This window comes from Rhinoraja longicauda, chromosome 5, assembly GCF_053455715.1.
Source record: "Rhinoraja longicauda isolate Sanriku21f chromosome 5, sRhiLon1.1, whole genome shotgun sequence".
Lineage (NCBI taxonomy): Eukaryota > Metazoa > Chordata > Chondrichthyes > Rajiformes > Arhynchobatidae > Rhinoraja > Rhinoraja longicauda.
The window spans coordinates 9,311,151-9,338,213 of record NC_135957.1 but is presented as its reverse complement, the minus strand read 5'-3'; the positions used below and the strand labels follow the sequence as shown (position 1 = coordinate 9,338,213).

The 27,063-nt window shown below is 43.2% G+C and overlaps 1 protein-coding gene across 3 annotated transcripts in view; it reads right to left on the bottom strand.

The window, feature by feature from the left end:
• The window catches only part of disp1 (dispatched homolog 1 (Drosophila)), a 217,613-nt gene that overhangs the window by 176,214 nt on the left and 14,336 nt on the right, over positions 1–27,063 (bottom strand). Inside the window, exon 2 of one of the 3 annotated variants that reach the window (XM_078398887.1) lies at positions 22,518–22,618. The exons of the other annotated variants lie outside the window; for them this stretch is intronic. The gene's annotated coding sequence lies outside the window, so the exon portion shown is untranslated. The remainder of the gene's footprint in view (positions 1–22,517; positions 22,619–27,063) is intronic. 3 annotated transcript variants of the gene reach the window in all.

Here is a 27,063-nt window from a genome sequence, read left to right as displayed (position 1 = left end):
GTTATAAAATGCATTCAGAAGATGTGGCAAGGTACAATAACTGTAGAAAAAAATCAATTAAAGGGCAGAATATTACACAAAAGTGTAAGCACAGAACAAACTAAAATGGACAACATGGATCCAACAATAATAAAACTGCAACCAAAGAGGATTTAATTGAAACCTCTGACAGGGTGAGACAGACGGGGTGCAGGGAGGTGTTTCTCGTGGCTGGGTGTCTAGAACAAGGAATCACAGTCTCTGAGTGCACTGCACGGGATTTAGGACGGAGATGAGAAATTTCTTCACTCTTGGCATGGTCAACCTGTGGAATTTGCTCGCACACGACCAAGTCGCTGAACACATTCTAAAAAGAGGGGTAAACTGCCAGACATGGAAGGGTATGGGAGAGAACCACTTTCAGGGAGCTATGGACTTGCTCCAAGGTCCACCTGCATGTCAATGCTTTTAAGGGTCTTTATGTACAGATCCGTATACTCTCCTTGAACATTTGTCCTCCCAAAGTGCAACACCTCACATTTGCTTGGATTAAATGTTATCTGCCATTTCTCCACCCATTTCAGTAACTGATCTATATCCTGCTATAAACTTTGACTAAAAAAGACAAAGTGCTGGAGTAACTCAGTGGGTCAGGCAGCATCTTTGGAGTTCATGGATAAGTGATGTTTTTGGATTGGGACCCTTCTTCAGGCCAATTATGGTGGGGGGAGAAGGTTGGAAGAAAGGTGGGGTCAGGACAAAGCCTGGCAAGTAATAGGTGGATGAACAGTCGCCGGGGTAGGCAGATGGTTAGACAAAGGCCAGAAATAAAAAGACAAAAAGTGTGAGATGAGGATAGAAGAGATGCAAATTGTCTGCAGCTTCAATTTTTGTGTTTTATGTTAATATTCTTTTGCACCAGTCAGATCTAGCGCTGCCATAATGTACCATTCTGCTGTTTTGTTGTTGTTTTGTGTTTATTGGTGTATTTATCATTTATCATTGCTGTATGTATTCCACTTATTGTCTTCATGTGGACATTTCAGTTCATTTCACCCTGGTATATAATGGCGGCAAGGTGGCGCAGCAGTAGGGTTGCAGTCTTACAGCGCCAAAGACCCAGGTTCAATCCTGACTATGTGTGCTGTCTTAACGGAGTTTGTACGTTCTCCCTGTGACCTGCATGGGCTTTCTCTGGAAAGCTCCGGTTCCCTCTCACAATCCAAAGATGTACAGATTTGCAGGCTAATTGGCTTGGTATAAATGTAAATTGTCCCCAGTGTGTGTAGGATACTGTTAGGGATTGCTGGACGGCATGGGCTCGATGGGCCAAAGGGCTTGTTTCTGCACTGTATCTATAAACAAAACTAAACTAACATATGACAATAAACTAATCTTTTCTGACCTCATAACTGTGTTACCATTGACATGTGCTGTTTAATAATGTTGCAAAAGAGATTTTAAGAAGTACTCTTTAAGGAATTAGTCGTCACTGCTGACCAGATGGCACAGAGGTTATTTAAGTGCAGCTTCAATTATGCGTTGCTAGCCTCAAATTGTAAATGGAGGTCAATGACCTGAGACCCACACCGGAGGATGCCAAAACATTAGTGCCCACACTATCCCAATAAGGACCAATTGAGAACAGTGACATTTTCATTTTACAGTCAGTATTCATCGCTGTGGTGCTAGACTGTGCCAAGTAGAGCAAATAGAAAGGAGGTCATTTTGGCTCAACTTCAATCATCAGTCAATGAAAGTTATTCAGGAGGATCACACTTTATTACAGTAATGCAGGAAAACATCAAATCTTGCCAAGCTTGGAAAGATCAGAACAAACTTACATAAAAAGCCCCCTATCCTGCAAAACGAATAAATATACCGCATCCAAAATCGCACTCTTGGAAAAGTTTGAGTGGCATGTGTTTGTCCATAAACCTGGCAACAGCACATTATCTATATTTATTGCTTATACAAGTTTCATTATCATGCATAAAATGCAATTCCATAGCCCTTATTTCAACGTACTGCAGATACAAGGACTTATCAGTCGATTTTACAATAATAATTGAACCAGGCTTAGGGTGCAGTAAAAATAATGACTGAACAAATCTCTGCCACAACAATGTGATAACATTTAAAGCCCCATCACTTTAAAATTTAAAGCCCCATCACTTATATGTCAGATGTTTGAATAAATCACAATTTGAAAAGCACAGAACAGGGAAGATGAGTTATAGCATTCCAAATAGCCACCGCTAAACTTAAATATGTCAAAATCTCGTAGCACTTAATTTATTTTGCTTTACTTATCCTTAATCACTTTTTCTGGGGGGGAAAAGAAAGTTATTCAGCTCTTCACTGAATTTCTGACACTATCCCCTTCAATGCTTTACTGGACAGTCTGCTCCACATCATGTACAAATTAGTTAAATCTAAACCATGTTGCCCATCCATTCTCCCACATCATTAATAACAGTCTGTCCCTATACTAAACTAATAATTCCAGCTCACCTTGAATCTCAAACATTTAAGTGTTTGACTTTCTTTTACAATTCACATCCTGCGTGGCCTCAGTTTATCACAAAATAAAGACACAAAGTACTGAAGTATCTCAGCGGCAAATACTGTATCAGTAAATCTTGCACTATTCTGCTGCTCTGCACTTGTTATAGTATTTGTTGTATTTATCATTACTGTGCATATACTGTTTATTCTGAGCTTCGCGTAACAAGGAATTTCATTGCAACCTGGTATAAAGGAAAAATAAACTGTTCAAACTGAATAGTTTAGTTTAGAGATGCAGTGTGGAAACAGGCCCTTTGGCCCACCGAGTCCACCCCGACCAACATATCACCCATACACAAGTTCTATCCTAAACACTAGGGATTATTTACAGAAGCAATTAACCCACGTACATGCATGTCTTTGGAATGTGGGAAGAACCCAGGGAAACCCCACACGGTCACAAGGATAATGTACAAACTACGTACGGACAGCACCCATGGGCAGGATCTAACCCGGGTCTCTGGCGCTGTAAGGCAGCAACTCTACCGCTGGGCCACTGTTTTTAACAAATGACATTTTGCACTCTGTGCATTAAACTGTTTAAATGGCAGCCACTGAAGCACAACTCTAATTAAAGCCAGACCCCTGTTACTTTAAAGTTTATTCTGCAAAGAGAAGGAAAAATTTTAAGGGGCCCTTTTTCCCCAAGCTTCAACATACCACGTACCCACAGTAGCCCTGTCACACACACACACACACACACACACCAACACATGTGATGTGTGTGTGTGGGATTACACACTAATACACACAAATTAAACACAACCTCAGTATTTAAGAAAACACAATTCTTAAAGATGGTGCCCTCACACACCACTCCAGAATGGTAGAAGAGCTTACACATGCAGCAGTGGGACTTTAGGAAGGAGTGTGACCTCATGTTCAGGGAAGTGGTGGGGGAATGGTATAAACAAGATAGCTGAAGTTATTTTAAAGATATTATCCTTGGTTTTAGAATGTTTGAAGTCTAAACATTATGTTAAATGGTTTAAAAGGATAATTTGAGGTCTTGAGAAATGTTTTAGATCAGGTTTTAAGGTTGCAGAAAACCGCAGGAGGTAAATGGAGAACAGCAGCTTGTATCCACTACAATTTCCAGTTTTACACTTACTTTAACACCGCAAGGAAAAGAACAGGATGGGAATTGAACTCTGTATCAACATGAAAGCTTACAACACTGTTACCAGTGTCATGAGATTTAAGAAATGTGTGGGGAAAAAACAAATTCAAGATAACTATCCTGCAATGGATGTCCAAAGGATGAAAACAGACAAGAGGCCAAGATCAGAGGGACGTAGCATGGATTGGCCTGAAGATAGACAAAAAATGCTGGAGGAACTCTGCGGGGCAGGCAGCATTTCTGGAAGAAAAAGAATAGGCGCCGTTTTGGGTTGGAACCGTTCTTCAAACTGAAAGTAGAGGTTGGGAGGAGGGGGGAGATAAGGTGGAGGCAAGAAAAGGCCAGAACAAATTGGTGTGCCCTTGAAGAGAAGCTCATAACTTTGCCACTGGAATCTATCACACGGGTGCCCACAAAATGCCCCAGCAATTCACAAAATACTAGAATAACTCAGCAGGTCAGGCAGCATCTCGGGAGAGAAGGAATGGGCGACGTTTCGGATCGAGACCCTTCTTCAGTCTGAAGAAGGGTCTCGACCCGAAACGTCACCCATTCCTTCTCTCCCGAGATGCTGCCTGACCTGCTGAGTTACTCCAGCATTTTGTGAATAAATACCTTCGATTTGTACCAGCATCTGCAGTTATTTTCTTATACTATAAATGCCCCAGCAGAGTTCAAATGAGATGCAATTTATGCACGGAAGAGTTTGGGAGCTTAATGAAAGCAGCATTTTGGAAATCTACCCACCAGACACAGTGCTGTGGAAAAAAGTATGAGAATAAACTGATGGAAAAAATTATGCTTGGCAGCCAAGGAAGTCAACATGTAGTTGTTTGCAAAGTCTTCAATCTTTTTTGGAGATATTTATTAAAAAAAAGGCCATGTCCTATCTGTGCCTTTTCTTCTGATCTATAATGTCAAAAAGAAAGCAGGCAGAAAGAAGGCAGGGGTGGAGAGGAGGCAGGGGCACCAGAGGCAAAGTGGGAGCACAGTGGTAGGACCAATTAATGACAAGGAGATAGATCCTAAACAGGGTTTAAAAAACAGGTCCTCCAGGATGATAATCTTGGGATTACAGTACTCCTGTGTCAAATTAATGAGAGTAGAAATAAGATAGGACAGGGTGGAGGAACGTGGCCAAAGACCTTAGTTTAGTATAGAGAATCAGTGTGGAAACAGGAACTTTAGCCTACCGAGTCCGCACCGACCAACGATCCCCGCACATTAACACTATCTTACACACACCAGGGACAACTTACACTTATCCCAAGTCAATTAACCTACAAACCTGTGCATCTTTGGAGTGTGGGAGGAAACCGACAATCTCGGAGAAAACCCACGCGGTTACGGGAGGAACATATAAACTCCACATAGACAGCACGCGTAGTCAGGATCGAACGCGGGTCTCCGGCGCTGCAAGCACTGTAAGGCAGCAACCCTACCTCTGCGCCACCATGCCGCCCAAATAAGGCTTTCTGTTTTTGGATCATTGGGATAGTTTCTCGGAGAGATAGGACTTGTACAAGGAGAACAAGTTGCTCTCAACTAAAGTGGATCAATATCCTTGCAGTAAACCATGCTCTTGCTTCCTGGTTTAAACTGATCCAACAGGAGGGTGGGAAACACGGCAGCAGGGGAGAAGAATGTAGACAATATATCAAGCAAGTCCAGTGTCTATCTTCGTTGTAAAACCAGCATCTGCAGTTCCGTCCTGTGTAGAACAGTTACAAAGATAGAAATAATCATAATCATACTTTATTTGTCAAGTATGTTTTGCAACATACGAGGAATTTGATTTGCCATACATACCAATAAAAAAGCAACAAAACACACATTAACATAAACATCCACCACAATGACACCTCCACATTCCTCACTGTGAAGGAAGGCGAAAAAGAAGTTAAATCTTCTTCCCTTCTTTGTCCTCCCGCGGTCGGGGGCCTCGAGCCTTCCGTTGACGGGACGATCTAGGCTCCTGTAGCCGGCGGTCGGGCCCTCCGCGTCGGGGCGATCGAGCTCCTGCATCAGGGGGGATCTCAGCTCCCTGCGCCGGGCGATCAGACCCCGGGTCGGGGCTGGTCGAACCTCCTTTGACTTTGAAGCTTCCCAACATCGGTCTCTACCCGAGATGTTGAAATCCGCAGGCCGCAGTTGGAGGGTCGATCCCAGGCAAGGGATCGCAGGCTCTGATGGTAAGTCCACGGCCCCGCAATGGGGCCCAGAGTCAGTCTCGACCAAGGCCTTTAGCTCCATGATGTTAGGCCACAGAGTGACCGGAGATACGATCCGGAAAATAATCGCATCTCCGGCAAGGTATGAGATAGAAAAAAGTTTCCCCCGACCACCTCCCCCACATAAAACAAACCAGAGAACATACTTTTTAAAACGCACGAAAAATAACAAAAAAGACGAAAAGCTTAGCCACGGACAAATGTCTGAAGACTGGAGGATAGCTAAGGTTGTTATTTTATTTTAAAAGGGCAGCAAGGACAAGCTAGATAACTATAGGCAGATGAGCCTCACATCAGTGATAGGGAAGTTGTAGAAAATCCTAAAATTCTAAGGGTTGGAATTTATGTACAATTGTACATAAATTCCAACCCTTAGAATTTTAGGATAGTCAGCATGCTTTATGCGAGGGAAATCCTGCCTCACTGATATGATTTTTTTTTAATTTGAGGAGGTAACCAGAAGATTAATAAAGGCGGGGCAGTAGATCTTTTCTATGAGGACTTTATTAAGATAAAGTCCAGCATGGTACTCTGGTCTAGAAGATTAAGGTATTGGGATCCAATGGCAGAATCTTCTTTCTTTTGGAAATTGTACTTGCAAATTATGTATAATTTATGATTTTCTGTATATGTCCAATGGTGCTTTATTTATTACATGTGCAACTGCACAGTAAAACTTTGCATATTTACACATGCAGGCAATGCCAGGTTTTGCTGCTATTTACAAAGTTTGAAGTGCAGTCTGCCCCGCACGCTCAGGCCTTCCTCCGTCGCCTCGACCAGATCGGCCTGCGAGCTGACGTCTTTCTCTTCACCCTGCCATCCTTGCCCCCCAGGGTACCTCCTGCAGCCAACTTTGAAGGTGCTGGAGGCATTACCCCAGTTCCGAATCTATGTGATGCGGCTGCAAGGTTTTCATTGCACCTGTACCTTGTCATCATTGTGCATATGACTATAAACTCAACTTAACTTGAAGTTAAACTCAACTTAACTTGCATAGGAAGTTTGGCATGTCCCCAACAACTCTCACCAACTATTACAGATGCGCCATACTTTAGAAAGCATTTTATCGGGATGCATCACAGCCAGCTCCATCTAAGACCGCAAGAAATTGTAGAGTTGTGGATGGAGCCCAGACCATCAACCAAACCAACCTCCCTTTCATCGACTCCTTTTACACTTCATGCTGCCTCGACAAGGCCTCCTGCATAATCAAGGACAAATCTCACCCCAGTCACGCCCTCTTCTCCCTTCTCCCATCAGCAAGAGATACAGAAGTGTGAAAAAGCACACGTCCAGATTCAGGGACAGTTTCTTCCCAGCTGTTATCATGCAGCTGGACCATTCTGTCAATAACGAGATGGCCTGAGTTACTACCTACCTCATTGGAGGCCCTCAGACTATCCTTATCATACTTTACTGGACTTAATCTTGCATTTAACGTTACTCCCTTATCATGTATCTGTGCACTGTGAATGGCTCGATTCTAATCATGTATATTCTTTCCGCTGACTGGTTAGCATGCAACAAAAGCTTTTCACTGTACCTCGGTACACGTGACAATAAACTAAACTAACTAAATATGAGGGATGTATCCAGGCCACCACAATTTAACAGTCCACAAGTAAATCTCCCCTCAGCCTTCTCTGCTCCAAAGTACAGAACATCATCAGCTTATTCAATTATTCTTCAAAAATAATATTTCCCATTCCTGGTAGCGTCCCCATCAATCTTCTCTGCACTCTCTCCACCCACGGCATTCTGATAACATGGTGACCAGAACTCTGAAGCCGTGGTCTCACTGGCACAATCAACCACTGATATCCAAGCACACTCAGAACTTTGATGGTGCTGCACCAGCAGATTCTCACAATTACCTCATGTTATTTTATGTAGGAAAATAACTGCAGATGCTGGAGACCAAACGCAGGCTCAGCGATCGTTTCGCTCAACACCTTCGCTCAGTCCGCCTTAACCAACCTGATCTCCCGGTGGCTCAGCACTTCAACTTCCCTCTCCCCCTCCCAGTCTGACCTTTCTGTTATGGGCCTCCTCCATTGTCATAGTGAGGCCCACCGCAAATTGGAGGAACAGCTTGGGCAGCTTACACCCCAGCGGTATGAACATTGATTTCTCTAACTTCAGATAGTTCCTCTGTCCCTCCCTTTCCCATCCCCTTCCCAGTTCTCCCACCTCCCACTACATCCTACCTTTGTCCCTCCCCCTCCCCTGACATCAGTCTGAAGAAGGGTCTCGACCCGAAACTTCACACATTCCTTCTCTCCTGAGATGCTGCCTGACCCGCTGAGTTACTTCATGTTATGTTATTGTGGTTGTTGGCTGCAACCTTCCCCCCATCGACAAACTGTTCACTCCAAAGGCCAGGAAGCGAGCGGGTAAGATCATCTCTGACCCCTCAAGACCTCCCAACATTTGATTTTACAAATTCATAATTTTGATGTCCAAAATTCAGAATTTTACATCAAAATTCATAATATGGCGCGTTAATGCAGCTTTTCAGCAAAAAAAAAGTATGCACGCCAAATGCGCATACGCGTTGCGCTTCATTCATGTGTGAAAAATGACTATTATTTCCAACAGTCTGTAGTTCTTGGACGACATGTACAATGTCAGGCCTATCATGAGTATATTCTGCTATTTATAGAAAGGTTATTGAACAGAGATACTTTTTGCAACACAAAGAAAAAATTGTTTGTTTTGTTTTTTTGATTTTTCTTTTTCCTTACATATCCCAATTCTCTTGGTATTGAATAAAAGAACAATGGTCATAAAATGTATGACTAAGTTATGAAGAAAGAGCCGATATATGCGACTCGACTAAGCATATGGAAGGATTTCATAGTGCGAGTCTGTGACCGTGCTAACAAGGATCGCAATACAACGCATCGATATTGACCATCCGAAAACAGTCGGTAATTTCGATCACTCCTATACCATCTGGCACAGCGTTTCTCAACCTTTTTACCCTTGCGGAACCCTTGAAATAATTTTAATGTCTCAGGGAACCCCTGCATAAAAATTTGTCACGTACAGCTCCTGTCCACTGACCACTAAAGGCCATTTTACACTGGCGCCATATAGACGTCCCTAAATATATTCCCTATGATTATTATACTTTTCAGGCATGTGAGTGCGGTTAAAAAAAAAGAGGAAAAGAGCCGAGCGCTTGCGGTTTTTGAAAATCTTTGAAAATTTACACACAAAATTACCAGTTTCAAGCCTCTTTTAGTGCATTTCAAAGTAAAAACGGACAATACAAAATAATGTGAATAGGTCACTGCATGCTAATAATATTTTTATTATTTAAATTAATTTAGTTATATAATCTTGCACTTAAATTTAATATTTACTCATTACAGTTCCACCTCTGATTTTCTGGCACTCTTTGCTGCTTTATCCTGCCGGCCAAGGAAGTCAGCTATGGGGATAGATGTGCTGGCTCCAGCTGGGCTGGAATTCCAGAGCCCCGGCCGCAGGTTGCAAATTCAACCTACCGATCGCCCATGGAAGTCCCGATGAGGTCGAGATTGGCTGCCTTGCCCAGCCTAGGTGCCACATTTTTGGGGAGACCTCCAGGGCGCTGGGGGATTTCTCGCTGAACCCCTAGCGACCTCTAGCGGGCAAATTGACAAATTGCAATTACCGACCGTTTCGCGGAAAAATGTGAGGCCAAATTGGAATGGCGGAAATGAAATAAGAAAGCGGAAACTTTCTGCCAAACTTGGAAGGGTGGGAGGGGTGCCCCTCTCACCCTGGTCACAAACTCTTTGAAGCACTTCCCTCTGGAAGGCGACTCCAGACTGTCAAAGCCGCCACAGCCAGACACAAAAACAACTTTTTTTCCCCACGAGCAGTAGCTCTACTCAACAACCAAATGTGTGTTGCCTCTTTTTACTCTGGTATTTCATTTCATTCTTCACATGTTTAAATCATAATGTTTTATTCTTAATTATTTACTGTAGATCGTGTTATTACTTGCGAGCAAAGCATCAAGGCATATTCCTTGTATGTATACAATGCCCTCCATAATGTTTGGGACAAAGACCCATCTTTTATTTATTTGCCTCTGTACTTCACAATTTGAGATTTGTAATAGGAAAAAAATCACATGTGGTTAAAGTGCACATTGTCAGATTTTATTAAAGGCCATTTTTATACATTTTGGTTTCACCATGTAGAAATTACAGCAGTGTTTATACATAGTCCCCCCATTTCAGGGCACCAGAATGTTTGGGACACATGGCTTCACAGGTGTTTGTAATTGCTCAGGTGTGTTTAAATGCCTCCTTAATGCAGGTATAAGAAAGCTCTCAGCACCCAGTCTTTCCTCCAGTCATTCCATCACCTTTGGAAACTTTTATTGCTGTTTATCAACATGAGGGCCAAAGTCGTGCCAATGAAAGTCAAAGAAGCCATTATGAGACTGAGAAACAAAAATAAAACTGTTAGAGACATCAACCAAACCTCAGGCTTACCAAAATCAACTGTTTGGAAGAAAGAGAGCACTGGTGAACTTACTAATTGCAAAGGGACTGGCAGGTCAAGGAAGACCTCCACAGCTGATGACAGAATTCTCTCTATAATAAAGAAAAATCCCCAAACACCTGTCCGGCAGATCAGAAACACTCTTCAGGAGTTCGGTGTGGATTTGTCAATGTCCACTGTCCGCAGAAGACTTCATGAACAGAAATACAGAGGCGACACTGCAAGATGCAAACCACTGGTTAGCCGCAAAAAAATAGGATGGTCAGGTTACAGTATACCAAGAAGTACTTAAAAGAGCAACCATAGTTCTGGAAACTCATTTGTGAAACACGGTGGTGGGGGTGTTATGGCCTGGGCATGTATGGCTGCTGAAGGTACTGGCTTAGTTTCGTCATTGATGATACAATTGCTGGTGGCAGTAGCATAATGAATTCTGAAGTGTATAGACACATCCTATCTGCTCAAGTTCAAACAAATGCCTCAAAACACATTGGCCGACGGTTCATTCTACAGCAAGACAATGATCCCAAACATACTGCTAAAGCAACAAAGGAGTTTTTCAAAGCTAAAAAATGGTCCATTCTTGGGTAGCCAAGTCAATCACCCGATCTGAACCCAATTGAGCATGCTTTGCTGAAGAGAAAACTGAAGGGGACTAGCCCCCAAAACAGGCATAAGCTAAAGATGGCTGTAATACAGGTCTGGCAGACCATCACCAGAGAAGACATCCAGCAACTGGTGATGTCCATGAATCGCAGACTTCAAGCAGTCATTGTACGCAAAGGATATGCAACAAAATACTAAACATGACTACTTTTATTTACATGACATTGCTGTGTCCCAAACATTATGGTGCCCTGAAATGGGGGGTCTAGGTATAAACACTGCTGTAATTTCTAGATGGTGAAACCAAAATGTTTAAAAATTGCCTTTATTAAAATCTGACAATGTGCACTTTAACCACATGTGATTTTTTTTTCAATTACAAATCTCAAATTGTGGAGTACAGAGGCAAATCAATAAATGATGGGTCTTTGTCCCAAACATTATGGAGGGCACTGTAACTTCTCTATATTTGCAATCAGATATTCAATTAGGCAGCAAATGTAAAAGAATGCAAAAAAAAAAGCAAAGCTGATAACTTCTAAATTTTTCTGTATTCTCCCGCTCCCCTTAGTTCCAGTATGGTCAGTAGAATTCATGACATTTTCATGAGCACGTATCTTAGTGCCATAGAGTCAAACAGCACAGAGACAGGCCTTCGGCCCAACTTGCCCATGCCAACCAGATGCTCCACCTACACTGGTCCCTGACTGTATTTGGCCTGTTTTCCTTTAAACCTTTCCTATCCATGTACTTGTGGTTATAGTACCTGCCCTCAACTACCTCCTCTGGCAGCTCATTCCACATACCCACCACCTTCTGAATGCAAAAGGAAGTCCCTCAAGTTTCTATGAAATGTTTCTCCCCTTATCTTTTCCCTGTGACCCGATGCAGATATTGGAGCAGACTCAACGGCCTAATTCTGCTCCAATACCTTATGGTCTATATCCTCTGTGTCCCGATTCTCCTACACTGGGAAAAAGGCTCAGTGCATTCATCCCATCTATTCGCCTCACGATCTTATACACCTCAAAAGGATCAGCCCTCATCCTCCTGCACTCCAAGAATAGAGTCCTAGTCTGCCCAACCTCTCCCAATAATTCAATAACCGGCTCTTAAGTCCTGGCAACATCCTCGAGAATCTTCTCTGCACCCTTTCCAGCTTAACAATTCTTCCCATTGCAGGGTGACCAAAACTGAACACAATACTCCAAATGCAGTCTCACCAACATCTTGTTCAACTGTGACATAGCATCCCAACTTCTATGCTTAATACCCTGACTGATGAAGGCCAATGTACTGAAAGCCTCCTTGACCAGCCCATCTCCATGTAATGCCACTTTCAAGAAACTATATACCTGCACTCCTAGATCCCTCTGCTCTACAGCACCCTCCAGGGCCCCACCATTCAGGGTGTAGGCCCTAGTGGTTCAAGCATTGATCCATGAACGACACCATATATCTTCCACAATCCTCCTGTTATACTTGTGAACAGTTTTATTTTCAGTGTTTTGGAGAGAAAAAAAATTGTTAACTTGTCATTTAACTTCTTAACCCTCCACTGCTACTCATTGAGATCTTTTAGCATAACCTCACTTTCCTGCCTGTTTTCCCCAGTAGTCCAAACATCTATTTATCTCAGCTTTCAATATGCCTGCTAGCTCTGCAGTAGAGAATTCCAATACTCTCTTAAATGATCAATCACTTATCCCAGTTCCAATCTCCCTAGTTCTGTTTCAATGAATTCACCTCTCATTCTAAACCAGAGTATAGGCCCATTATGCTTGATCTTTCTTCAAAATAGAGTTTTTCCATCACATAATCAATCACAGGAACCTCTGCTGCTTTACCTTCAAGCCAAAATTATCCATCCTCAAAAAAGGCCTGTACGTTGAAGCCTGGCTTCTTGTATTCCAATCCCTATGCATTTCCGTTCAATTAACAATTATTTGCTGTCCATCCGTACTAACACGTGGACACAAAGAACTGTGGATGCTTGTTTACACAAAAAAAACACAATGGTATGAAAATTGAATTTTCCAACTTAAGGTAGCAACCCAAACCCCTCTCCCCCTTTTCCCCTTTTCTCCTCTTCCACCCCTTTTCTTTCTTTCCTGTATACTTGGATGTGTGCCCATTTTCCCACTATATCTAACCTGCTCTCTTGTCCCCTTCCACCTGATCCCTTCCTCTGGTTTCACATTTTTCCTCGTTTCTTCCAACCTTTAGCTTTTCATCTCAGACCTTTGTCCACCCATCTGCCAATCAACGATCCATCCCCACTTGTATCCACCTACCACTTGCCAAGCTTTGTCCCGGTCATTGACAATAAATGTTAACTCTTGTTTCCATAGATACTGACTGACTTGCTGAGTGTTTCTAGCAAATTCTTATTTTGAATTACTCACTTAATACTTTTAAAATGCCTTCAGCATCCAGCTGCATGTTCTCAATTTTGTCTTAATACGCTCTAATCTTTAAATTATTTCCTTCTGCTTAATATTGTCTTTAGAACACTTTAATGTTGGCAGCTATTTTTTCTCTGCTGCTTTCTTTGCCTCTCATTTTAATTTCCATTACCCTTTTGTTATAAATCTGATTCCCACTGGTATTTATAATCCAACACTTTTTTTGCTTTAGATGCAACTTTTTTTTGCACTTTGGATTTATTTTTCCTTCCTCCTTGCTCCTTGTGGATAGTATCTTAACTGCGCCCGAAGCCCAGTGGCTCTAACATCCACCATCATGAAATGCATGGAGAGACGTGATGATGCACATTACTCCAGCCTCCCAGCCAGCCTTGATCCAGTGCCGTTGCAACAGGCTGGTATGTTGTGGTACTTTATTTGTCACATGTACCGAGGTAGAGTGAAATCCATTTTTTTTATACAGTTCAGTACAAGTATCACTATATATAAGCACTTGGATACATCTTAGAGTATCTCAGCTGCAGTACAAGTGTACAGCAGTAACACACTGAGACAGTATACAGAGTTGCCGGTTTGGCGCCATTTTCAATCCCAGTTGCAAGTGCAGGGTTCTTGACCTGACCATGAGGGCCCGTTATCCTGGCGGCGTTGCAGGGTTGGCCAGGCGTAGCCATGGTGTGCTCCGCCACTGTAGGCCGCGACCGGTCCACGTGCTCGGCCCCTTGGAGCGGTGCCCAGTCCAGCCGAGCTCGCCCAGGCTGTTGCAGGGCCTCCTGCATCCACTCCATTGTTGAGGCACTGCACTCCCTCCCGCAGCCCATCCGCTTACCGACCCTCTGAATAACTCCTTCCACTCTGAGCGGGCGAGCCGGGCCTCCAAGTGGGTTCTTGGCTTGCGGCGCAGGTCCTCCATCCGTGGCGGGCGAGTCGCCAGTCTGCGGTGGGCGAGTCAAGGTATAAAACTTGATGATGTGGTGCCAGGGCAGTAACCTCTCATTGAATGTCAGCAAGATAAAAGAGCTAGTTACGGACTTCAGAAAGCATGATTCCATTAGCATCAATCGTGCGGAAATGGTTGAGAGCTTCAATTTCCCTGGTGTTAATATAGACAATGATCAGACGTGGACCAACCACATTCATCTGACAGCTACGAAGGCACACCAGCGCCTGGACCCCTTGAGGAGACGGAGGAAATTCAGCATGTCTCTCACAAATGCCTACAGATGTGCTATGGAATGCATTGTGTGTGGTTGCTTCACAGCTTGGTTTGGCAATAGTTCTGGCCAAGACTGCAATAAATTGCAGTGAGTTGTAGATGTAGCCCAGTCCATCACACAGACCAGACTCCCCACCATTGACTCCATCTACACTTCATGCTGCCTTGGAATCTTACATTGGGATAATTAAAGTTCCCCATAATACGAAAAATTATAAAATCTATCCTATAGCCTTTGCCCTTCACTGAAATCTTTGCTCTGTCTCTCCTGCTCATTGCAGGACTATAGAATGTTCCTTCTACTCTGATTTTTTTTTGTCTGTCCTGTCTACAGGCAAGTGTCAGATGAGATGACTAACATTAAATTGTTATTTAAAACAGGAGGAGGCTGTAAGTCAAGTGGTCAGGGCCAGTTATTTTTAGAATTTATTTCAATAACTTGCTTGTCACCAAGACAAGAGGAGATAATAAAGCGGATCAGTGTTTCTGTAATGTTTCCATGCATAACTACATTCCTTAATGGTGGCATGACAGGTCAGTAAGTTGGTTGAAAATGGCAGATGAAATTCCTTTAAGGCATAGAATATAAGAGCAGGAAATTCATTCCAGAACTGCACACAAGGCAGTCAAAGCCCAATAATTCTCTGTCCAACCTTTAGATCATGGACAAAGGCCCCCAGCAATCCTTCCAGTTGACACAGTGGTTCACATGCAAGTCCTCCAACCTCATCTACTGTATCTGGTGTTCCCGATGCGACCTCCTATACATTGGTAAGACCAAGTGTAGACTTGGTGTCTGTTCACTGAACATCTGCACAAGGCCTCCCTTGGATCTCCCGGTTGCTAATAATTTTAATTCCCCTTCCCATTCCCAGACTGATCTTTCTGTCCTGGGCCTCCACCATTGCCAGAGTGAGGCCCAACACAAACTAGAGGAACAGTGCCTTGTATACTGCTTAACTAATTTCCTACCAAACGGTATGAAAGTTGATTTCTCAAATTTTAGTATCTAACCTACAAGCACCCTCCTTTTCTTCCCCCCCCCCCCCCCCCCCCCCGCGTATTCCACCCCCGTATTCCACAATTTGAGATTTGTAATTTAAAAAAATCACATGTGGTTAAAGTGCACATTGTCATATTTTAATAAAGGCCATTATTAAACATTTTGGTTTCACCATGTAGTAATTACAGCAGTGTTTATACATAGTCCCCCCCCATTTCAGGGCACCATAATGTTTGGGTCACAGCAATGTCATATAAATGAAAGTCTGCGATTCATGGTCATCACCAGTTGCTGGATGTCTTCTCTGGTGATGCTCTGCCAGGCCTGTATTGCAGCCATCTTTAGCCTACAGTTGTTTTGGGGGTTAGTCCCCATCAGTTTTCTCTTCAGCATATAAAAGACATGCTCAATTGGGTTCAGATCGGGTGAGTGACATGACCACTCAAGAATGGACCATTTTTTAGCTTTGGAAAACTCCTTTGTTGCTTTAGCAGTGTTTGGGATCATTGTCTTGCTGTAGAATGAACCGCCGGCCAGAGTTTTGAGGCATTTGTTTGAACGTGAGCAGATACACTTCAGAATTCATTATGCTACTACCATCAGCAATTGTACCATCAATGAAGATAAGTGAGACTCCTCCTTACTTTGCTCAATGAAGACTCAATGAAGACTCCTCCATACTTTGCTCTTGCCATCACTCTGATACAAGTGAATCTTCGTCTCATCGGTCCACAAAAGTTAACTAAAAAGGCAATACGGGGAGAAAAGATGAGGTACGAGGGTCAACTAGCCAATAATATAAAGGAGGATAGCAAAAGTTTTTTTAGGTACGTGAAGAGGAAAAAAATAGTCAAGGCAAATGTGGGTCCCTTGAAGACAGAAGCAGGGGAATTTATTATGGGGAACAAAGAAATGGCAGACGAGTTAAACCGTTACTTTGGATCTGTCTTCACTGAGGAAGATACACACAATCTCCCAAATGTTCTAGGGGCCGGAGAACCTAGGGTGATGGAGGAACTGAAGGAAATCCACATTAGGCAGGAAATGGTTTTGGGTAGACTGATGGGACTGAAGGCTGATAAATCCCCAGGGCCTGATGGTCTGCATCCCAGAGTACTTAAGGAGGTGGCTCTAGAAATAGTGGAAGCATTGGAGATCATTTTTCAATGTTCTATAGATTCAGGATCAGTTCCTGTGGATTGGAGGATAGCAAATGTTATCCCACTTTTTAAGAAAGGAGGGAGAGAGAAAACGGGTAATTATAGACCAGTTAGTCTGACATCAGTGGTGGGGAAGATGCTGGAGTCAATTATAAAAGACGAAATTGCTGAGCATTTGGATAGCAGTAACGGGATCATTCCGAGTCAGCATGGATTTACGAAGGGGAAATCATGCTTGACAAATCTACTGGAATTTTTTGAGGATGTAACTAGGAAAATTGACAAGGGAGAGTCAGTGGATGTGGTGTACCTCGACTTTCAGAAAGCCTTCGACAAGGTCCCACATAGGAGATTAGTGGGCAAAATTAGGGCACATGGTATTGGGGGTAGGGTACTGACATGGATAGAAAATTGGTTGACAGACAGAAAGCAAAGAGTGGGGATAAATGGGTCCCTTTCGGAATGGCAGGCAGTGACCAGTGGGGTACCGCAAGGTTCGGTGCTGGGACCCCAGCTATTTACGATATACATTAATGACTTAGACGAAGGGATTAAAAGTACCATTAGCAAATTTGCAGATGATACTAAGTTGGGGGGTAGTGTGAATTGTGAGGAAGATGCAATAAGGCTGCAGGGTGACTTGGACAGGTTGTGTGAGTGGGCGGATACATGGCAGATGCAGTTTAATGTAGGTAAGTGTGAGGTTATTCACTTTGGAAGTAAGAATAGAAAGGCAGATTATTATCTGAATGGTGTCAAGTTAGGAGGAGGGGGAGTTCAACGAGATCTGGGTGTCCTAGTGTATCAGTCAATGAAAGGAAGCATGCAGGTTCAGCAGGCAGTGAAGAAAGCCAATGGAATGTTGGCCTTCGTAACAAGAGGAGTTGAGTATAGGAGCAAAGAGGTCCTTCTACAGTTGTACCGGGCCCTGGTGAGACCGCACCTGGAGTACTGTGTGCAGTTTTGGTCTCCAAATTTGAGGAAGGATATTCTTGCTATGGAGGGCGTGCAGCGTAGGTTCACTAGGTTAATTCCCGGAATGGCGGGACTGTCGTATGTTGAAAGGCTGGAGCGATTGGGCTTGTATACACTGGAATTTAGAAGGATGAGGGGGGATCTTATTGAAACATATAAGATAATTAGGGGATTGGACACATTAGAGGCAGATAACATGTTCCCAATGTTGGGGGAGTCCAGAACAAGGGGCCACAGTTTGAGAATAAGGGGTAGGCCATTTAGAACGGAGATGAGGAAGAACTTTTTCAGTCAGAGGGTGGTGAAGGTGTGGAATTCTCTGCCTCAGAAGGCAGTGGAGGCCAGTTCGTTGGATGCTTTCAAGAGAGAGCTGGATAGAGCTCTTAAGGATAGCGGAGTGAGGGGGTATGGGGAGAAGGCAGGAACGGGGTACTGATTGAGAGTGATCAGCCATGATCGCATTGAATGGCGGTGCTGGCTCGAAGGGCTGAATGGCCTACTCCTGCACCTATTGTCTATAAGACCTTTTCCCAGAACTATGGTTGCTCTTTTAAGTACTTCTTGGTATACTGTAACCTGGCCATCCTATTTTTGTGGCTAACCAGTGGTTTGCATCTTGCAGTGTCGCCTCTGTATTTCTGTTCATGAAGTCTTCTGCGGACAGTGGTCATTGACAAATCCACACCTGACTCCTGAAGAGTGTTTCTGATCTGTCGGACTGATGTTTGGGGATTTTTCTTTATTATAGAGAGAATTCTTCTGTCATCAGCTGTGGTGGTCTTCCTTGGCCTACCAGTCCCTTTACGACTAGTAAGCTCACCAGTGCTCTCTTTCTTCTTAATGATGTTCCAAACAGTTGATTTTGGTAAGCCGAAGGTTTGGCTGATGTCTCCAACGGTTTTATTCCTGTTTCTCGGTCTCATAATGGCTTCTTTGACTTTCATTGTGATTTTTTCTATTACAAATCTCAAATTGTGGAGTACAGAGACAAATAAATAAATGATGGGCCTTTGTCCCAATCATTATGGAGGGTACTGTATGTTAAGGATTAAAAATGAATTGTGGGAGAGAACGACACCAGAGGGATCATCATCAATACACTGAATTAGCAGTATTTGAAAGGGAAACTGAAATATTTGGAATCAAAAAACAAAAATAGAACAGTGAGAGTACACAAAGCATCATCAGTACCTGAGAGTGAAGGGCCGTTTAGTGCTTCCTGTAGAATGCACGAGAGCTGCCTACATACGCAAAAATAAATGTCACATTTGCTCTGGAGTATAATTCTAGCTGTACTGCGTGGTTTGATGTCTGACAATCAGTGAAAGACGTCATTGCTGCCAGGAAGGAAATGATATAACTGAGACACATCTGCCCATGGTTTAAATACCCAGCACAGGGAAATTCAGGTGTGCCTTTCTAAATAATCGATCCCATGTCTCACATCGGACAATATTGGGTTACAAAGGGTGGCGAGTGCCTGCAACTTGCTGCCGGGGGTGGTGGTGGTGGAGGCTGATACGATAGTAGCTTTTATGAGACTTTTGAATTGGAACCTGGATATGAAGGGAATGGATAATGTGCAGGCAGATAAGAGTTGGCCATGGCATTATTTTAGACTTTACTTAAAGTCAAAAGGATGCTTTAGAGATACAGTGTGGAAACAGGCCCTCAGCCCACCAAGTTCACGTCAACCAGAAATCACCCCGTACCCTAACATTTCTCGAAGGAATGGGGACAATTTACAATTTTTACCAAAGCTAATTAACCTGCAAACCTGTACATCTTTGGAGTGTGAGAGGAAACTGGAGCTTCCGGAGAAAACCTACGTGGTCACGGGGAGAAAGTACAAACTCCATACAGACAGTACCTGTAGTCAGGATCAAACCAGTGTCACAATAGACAATAGGTGCAGGAGGAGGCCATTCGGCCCTTCGAGCCAGCACCGCCATTCAATGTGATCATGGCTGATCATTCACAATCAGTACCCCGTTCCTGCCTTCTCTCCATACCCCCTGACTCCGCTATCCTTAAGAGCTCTATCTAGCTCTCTTTTGAATGCATTCAGAGAATTGGCCTCCACTGCCTTCTGAGGCAGAGAATTCCACAGATTCACAACTCTCTGACCGAAAAAGCTTTTCCTCGTCTCCGTTCTAAATGGCCTACCACTTATTCTTAAACTGTGGCCCCTTGTTTTGGACTCCCCCAACATTGGGAAGTTTCCTGCTTCCTGTCCAACCCCTTAATAATCTTATACGTTTCGATAAGATCCCCTCTCATCCTTCTAAATTCCAGTGTATACAAGCCTAGTCACTCCAGTCTTTCAACATATGACAGTCCCGCCATTCCTGGAATTAACATAGTAAACCTACGCTGCACGCCCTCAATAGCAAGAATATCTTTCCTCAAATTTGGAGACCAAAACTGCACACAATACTCCAGGTGCGGTCTCACTAGGGCCCTGTTCAACTGCAGAAGGACCTCTTTGCTCCTATACTCAACTCCTCTTGTTATGAAGGCCAACAGAGACTAAGTCTCTGGCTTAGTATGGCAGCAACTGCACCGCTACGTCACCGTGCCACCCATCATGTTCGGCGCGGAGTTCCTGCGCTATACTGTTCAATGTACAACTTTCAAGCCCTACGGATGTGGTTAATAGCTGATATGATAGAGTGAAGTATCAAAAGGTAAAGAAAGAACAAGAATCTTGGTGAAGGAAGGAACTGCAGATGCTGGTTTAAACCGAAGATAGACACAAAAAGCTGGAGTAGCTCAGCAGGACAGGCAGCATCTCTGGAGAGAAGGAATGGGTGACTTTTTGGGTAGAGACCCTTCTTCAGAAGAAACTTGGGTTAGCCCTGCTACCAAAAACATAGTGAAAATAAAATATCACATGTTTGGAACATGCGGAAAAACAAAGGCCCGGTCACACCCTCTGAGCTATTAAGTGCATGCTATGGATAGATCAGGCAATTCTAATTGAAAGGACACCCACGCGTTCAAAGAATCTATACTTCATTAATGAGACGCTCTTTCAAAAAAAAAAAAGAAAGATTCAGCAAACACTTAGAAAATGCAAGAGAGACATTTTGGCAGGTTTAAGAGATTAACACACCAAACGTCGAAAGCAGCAAACTAGTCAGAGTGCCCGAGTTATAACTACAATGCTGGATTGACGTCAGCATCAAATCAATTGTTGGCAATTTACCCCAGGAACATTTCTTCACTGCCTTGCGAGAATACAGCGCAGCAGAGAGTGCACTTAATTCTGATGATCAACAGCACTATTTATTTTCATTTTTTGCCTCGTGTGCCATTCTTGTCCAAAGACCATTAGAATATTCCTTTAACTGGGCACCAGAAATAATCCAAAAGCATCTTCAGCCGTTTTCCCCCTCCTTTTCCTCATTCATCAGATGCCATTTAGTTACCTATTAAAGTTACTATTACGCAGAAACAACGACCCAGTGCCACCGCCAGGACAACGGGACTTTATTTTAACTATTTTGAAGGGTACAAGATATCGCCGGAAACATGGTGACCCTTGTGTACTGCTTCAGTATAATCTACTATTCTTCACTCTTGTACTTAAATATGATTGTGCCCATGTTTAGTAAGATTTTTACTGAACCATTTGCAAAAAAAATTACACTTTACCTGCTATGTAGATGTGACTATAAAGGACTATTGAACCATTGAGAAGCAAAGGAGAATTTCAGCATCTCACTATTATGGGAATTTGACAATGAGAAAGTCACCCTCAAAAAGCAACCTCTGAAAAATGTTTTGAGTTGCCTGTAATAAAGAATACAATGAAAATAAAATCCAGTAATTCCTCATAACTACAAACAAAAACTGTCAGAAGCGCCAAGGTGGTCAGGCAGCATCTGTGGAAAGAGAAAGAGTTAACACTTCAGGTTGGAGGCCCTTCGGCAGAACTAAATTGTTAACTTGGTTTCTCTTTCCCAGAGACGCCACCTGACCTGCTGAATATTTGCAGCATTTTGTTTTTATTTCAGATTTCACGTTACTGCAGACTTTTTTACTTTCAATTATTTCCCAAACTAGCTTCGGAATACTGAGGCCAACTAAATAGTGCGTCCATGACTAATATGAAACAATACAGCACAAATTAGTAATGAGTGCAGTGGTGGAAACAGTAGAGCTGTTGCCTCAGTTTCTACTTGTGTGCAATGCTAACCTCCGTTGCCTTCTGTAGAGTTTCACGTTCTTCCTGTTACCTGTGGGATTCCTAGAACACCTCTAGGAGCTCCAGTTTCCTCCCACACCATAAAGATATAATGGTTGGTAGATTAATTGGCTGCTGCAAATTGCCCCTAATGTGTAGATTAGTGGTAGAATCTGGGGAACTGATGAGAATGTGGGGAAAATAAAATAGGATTGGTGTAAATAGGTGTTAGATGGTCAGCATGGATTCAAAGGCCAAATTCCCATCTTCCTTCTTGTCAGATTCCACAAACTGCACCATTTTGTCTTCTGCACTGATCACCTCCAGCCCTGGTTACCATCTCCACCCATCTCTCCCTCACTTGACTCTTCTGCAAATCAACCCTTCACCTAAATCTATCCATCATTTGTTAGTTCTTACCTCCCCCTCTTTCCCTCACCTCTCTCAACCAGCTATTTCTCTCCACTCCATCAGTATAGAGGATCTCGACCCAAAACGTTAAATTTCAATTTCACTCGTTGAATGCTGCCTGACTTACCGAGTTCTTCCTGTACTTTGTGTTTTGCTCAAGACTCCAGCATCTGCAGTCTCTTTTTGCGTCTCTTCCTTATATAGGTTATTAACTCTCGAATGAATTTTCTGAAATATTAAAGGGAATGGTTGCAGCTTGCATAATTTACTAATATATTTTTATTGAACACTTGCCTGCAGAGACACAAGGAATGACATAGAAAGATAATATATTTTAATATTTATGACTAGCATTAACATCAAGCTCCCAAGCAAATTTTGTATTTTCCCAGTTGGTGAGCATATGCCAAGATTTTAATTTTGCAACTCGGATTACAATGCACACGACTTCTACAGTTCTACAGAGAAGAATCATTCTTTCACTTGCACCATGATTTCTATGTCCTCATTCTTTAGGAAACGGGGGTCCCCCTCTTCCATTATAGATGAGGCTCTCACTAGGGTCTCCTCGATATCCCGCAGCTCCGCTCTTGCTCCCCCTCCCCCAATTCGCAACAAGTCCCCCTTGTCCTCACCTTCCATCCTACTAGCCATCGCATACAGCATATAATCCTCCAACATTTTCGTCACCGCCAACGGGATCCCCCTACTGGCCACATCTTCCCATCTCCACCCCGTTCTGCTTTTCGCAGAAACCGTTCCCTCTGAAACTCCCTGGTCAACTCATCCCTTCCTACCCAAACCACCCCCTCCTCAGGTACTTTCCCCTGCAACCGCAGGAGATGCAACACCTGTCCCTTTACCTCCCCCTTTGACTCCGTCCAAGGACCCAAACAGTCTTTCCAGGTGGGGCAGAGGTTCACTTGCACCTCCTCCAACCTCATCTACTGAATCCGCTGTTCTAGGTGTCAACTTCTCTACATTGGCGAGACCAAGCGCAGGCTTGGCAATCGTTTCGCTGAACACCTCCGCTCAGTCAGTCTTAACCTATCTGATCTCCCGGTGGCTCAGCATTTCAACTCCCCCTCCCATTCCCAAAATTTACCTTTCTGTCCTGGGCCTCCTCCATTGTCAGAGTGAGGCCCAGCACAAATTGGAGGAACAGTACCTCATTTTTTGCTTGGGTAGTTTACACCCCAGCAGTATGAACATTGAGTTAAACTTTAAATAGCCCTTGCTTTCCCTCTCTCTCCATCCACTCCCCCTTCCTAGTTCCACTAGTCTTACTGTCTCCGACTACATTCTATCTTTGTCCCGCCCCCTCCCCTGACAGCAGTCTGAAAGGTCTCAACCCGAAAAGACACCCATTCCTTCTCTCCAGAGATGCTGCCAGACCCGCTTTGTTACTCCTACATTTTGTGTCTACCTTCGATTTAAACCAGCATCTGCAGTTCTGTCCTACACAATAAGAAATTGCATATCTCCTTGGGCCAAGATCGGACTTTTCAGAAACTTGAGGCTTGGAAGTTGTGTGTGGCGCCAGAACATGCTGACCCTGTACGTGCTGTCCTGAACAACGATCGACCAACAATCATTTCACTCTTTTACTTGTGTATAACTGTACTCGTGTATAGTACGATATGCCTGGGTAGCACAGAGATCAGGGTTGTCACGTATTATTGTACGTGACAATAATAAACGAAACTAAACGAAGGATAAAATTTCATTGACAAGGCATAAATAATGTCATCTTTAGCTGTGACTACAGGGCATGGTACTTTCTTGCATATCCTTCTCACAGAAACCCAGAGTTAACCACACATTGTCGCCCATCATTCTTTTCCAGGTCTGATGAAGGCCCAGGGACTGAAACACTGAACTGTTGATCTATTCCACATATGATGCTTGAACAACTTGGTCTTTGCGGGATTTTCTATTTTTATTTCACATTTGCAGCATCTGCAATATTCATGGGACTGCACAGTGGTGCAGAGGAAGAGTTGCTGCCTTACAGTGCCAGATATGGGTGCTGTCTGTACGGAGTTTGTACATTCTCCCTGACTGCGTCGGTTTTCTTCCTCCCACACTCCAAAGACGTACAGGGTCGTAAGTTAATTGGCTTCTGTAAATTGTCCCTAGTGTGTAGGATAATGCTAGTGTACGGGTGACCGCTGGTTGGCAAGGACTCAGTGGGCCGAAGGGCCCGTTTCCGCGCTGTATCTCTAAAGTCTAACCATTTTTTAAAGTTTCATCTCTCTTCTGGCATCCATTTCTTGCAATGTCTTCTTGTAGCTCCGCTGCCAATAATAGGCCTTCTTACTACAGATGCACAGAAACTTCCATAGTTGTTTAAAGATCTGTCCCTCTCTTAAAATACTGCCTTTGCTCAAAGTTCACATTCAATTAGTTTGAAAATGTAAAACTGCTGATGCAGGAAATGTGAAGTGAAGAGAAAAAATGTGACAAACTCGGGGGTAAAAAAAGTTCTGATACAGGGTCTTTCTGTTACTGTCCACAGATGCTGTCTGAACTGCTGAGTGCTTTGAGCATTTGATTGCATTTCCAGGTAGCTTGTACGCAAGTTCCACTCCAGACAGAGCGAACGTGCTTCAGGCACTCACTTCCAAGGGAGTCACATTCTTCAGCTGCAATGTTCAAGACTCAATTTTATAAAAAGATACCTCGTAGCTCATTCTGATAAATCAAGCTTTCTCAATGCATTGCCCTTCATTTATTTCTCAATCAATGGCATTAAAAATCATATACCTCTCAGCTATATTTGATTATACAACAGTAGCCGCACTTTCCACCAGTACTTAACCAATTAAAAAATTCCTGAATTTTGGAAAATTACAGTAAAATTGTTTAAAGTTCATGTTTTCAACAACTTGTCATCATGTCACGTTTCATTCCTTTGCTCTTCCAGCTGTTGGTATAAAAAAGTAGAACATTTTTTATTCCAACGGCTCTCCAATTGTAAACCGCTGTTAACTTCCACTCTTCCCTTACCCATTTAATCTTTTGATTTCATGAGCGATAAGAAAACTTCACTGTAATGGCAATGCCAATTGTCTTACTATTCTCAGGCACAACTGACGTAAGCACAGGTTTTGCTCCAGTTATTAAATGTCTTCAGTTGTTGTTTAAGTCAATACATGGGAAACTATCCGATTCTGTGGAAACCAAGTCAAATAACGTCACGCAAAATATCACACACACTTTCCACATTTTAACAATCAAGATTTCTGACGTCTCTCAAGGTCGAGCCAAGTCAAATTTATTACTGCAAGCAGACTTTCTGTTCTTGCTAAAAAATATTTCTTGATGGTTTATGATGTACAACTGACTGGTCCCTTAAGCCATACAGCTCATCTACCCCTACTAATGTCAACTCAATCTGCTATATTTTCATCTCATTCTCTCCAAAGGCTTCAGCCCACACTAAGATATAATTTACCTTTTCTGAGGGAAGGGAAATATTTGTTACTCTCTAGACATGCAGTATTATTAGAAAGCTATTCACCAACTGATCGGAATCAGAGCCACATTCGTCAGGAAATGGTGTTAGATAAACTGTTGGGAATGAAGGCAGATAAATCCCCAGGGCCTGATGGACTGTATCCCAGAGTACTCAAGGAAGTGGCCCTAGAAATCGTGGATGCAATAGTGATAATTTTCCAATGTTCTATAGACTCTGGACCAGTTCCTGTGGACTGGAGGTGTAGCTAATGTAACCCTATTTTAAAGAAAGGAGGTAGAGAGAAAACATTGAATTATAGACCAGTCGGCCTTACATCGGTAGTGGGTAAGATGCTCGAGTCAATTATTAAAGATGTAATAGCAGCGCATTTGGAAAGCAGTGATAGGATCGGTCCATTGGTAACGTTTTGGGCCGAGACCCTTCTTCAGACTGAAGGGTCTCGACCCGAAACGTCAACCATTCCTTCTCTCCTGAGATGCTGCCTGGCCCCGCTGAGTCACTCCAGCATTTTGTGATACCTTTGATTTGTACCAGCATCTGCAGTTATTTTCCAACACAGGAAAAGTCAGCATGGATTTATGAAAGGGAAATCATGCTTGACTAATCTGGAATTTTTTGAGGATGTTACAAATAGAATGGATAAGGGAGAACCAGCAGATGTGATATATCCGGACTTTCAAAAAGCCTTTGACAAGAGATTAGTGTGCAAAACTAGAGCGTATTGGGCGTAGGGTATTGACATGGATAGAGAACTGGTTGGCAGACAGGAAGCAAAGAGTAAGAATTAACAGAACCTTTTCAGAATGGCAGGCAGTGATTAATGGGGTGCCGCAAGGCTCAGTGCTGGGGGGGCCCAGTTATTTACAATATACACCGATCAGCCAAAACATTATGACCACTGACAGGCGAAGTGAATAACATTGATTATCTTGTTACAATGGCACCTGTCACGGGGTGGGATATATTAGGCAGCAAGTGAATAGTCAGTTCTTGAAGTTGATGTGTTGGATGCAGGAGAAATGGGCAGGAGTAAAGACCTGAGCGACTTTGACAAGAGCCAAATTGTTATGGCCAGACGACTGGGTCAGAGCATCTCTGAAACAGCAAGGCTTGTGGGGTGCTCCCGGTCAGCAGTGGCGAGTACCTACCGACAGTGGTCCGAGGAGGGACAAACTAAAAACCAGCGACAGGG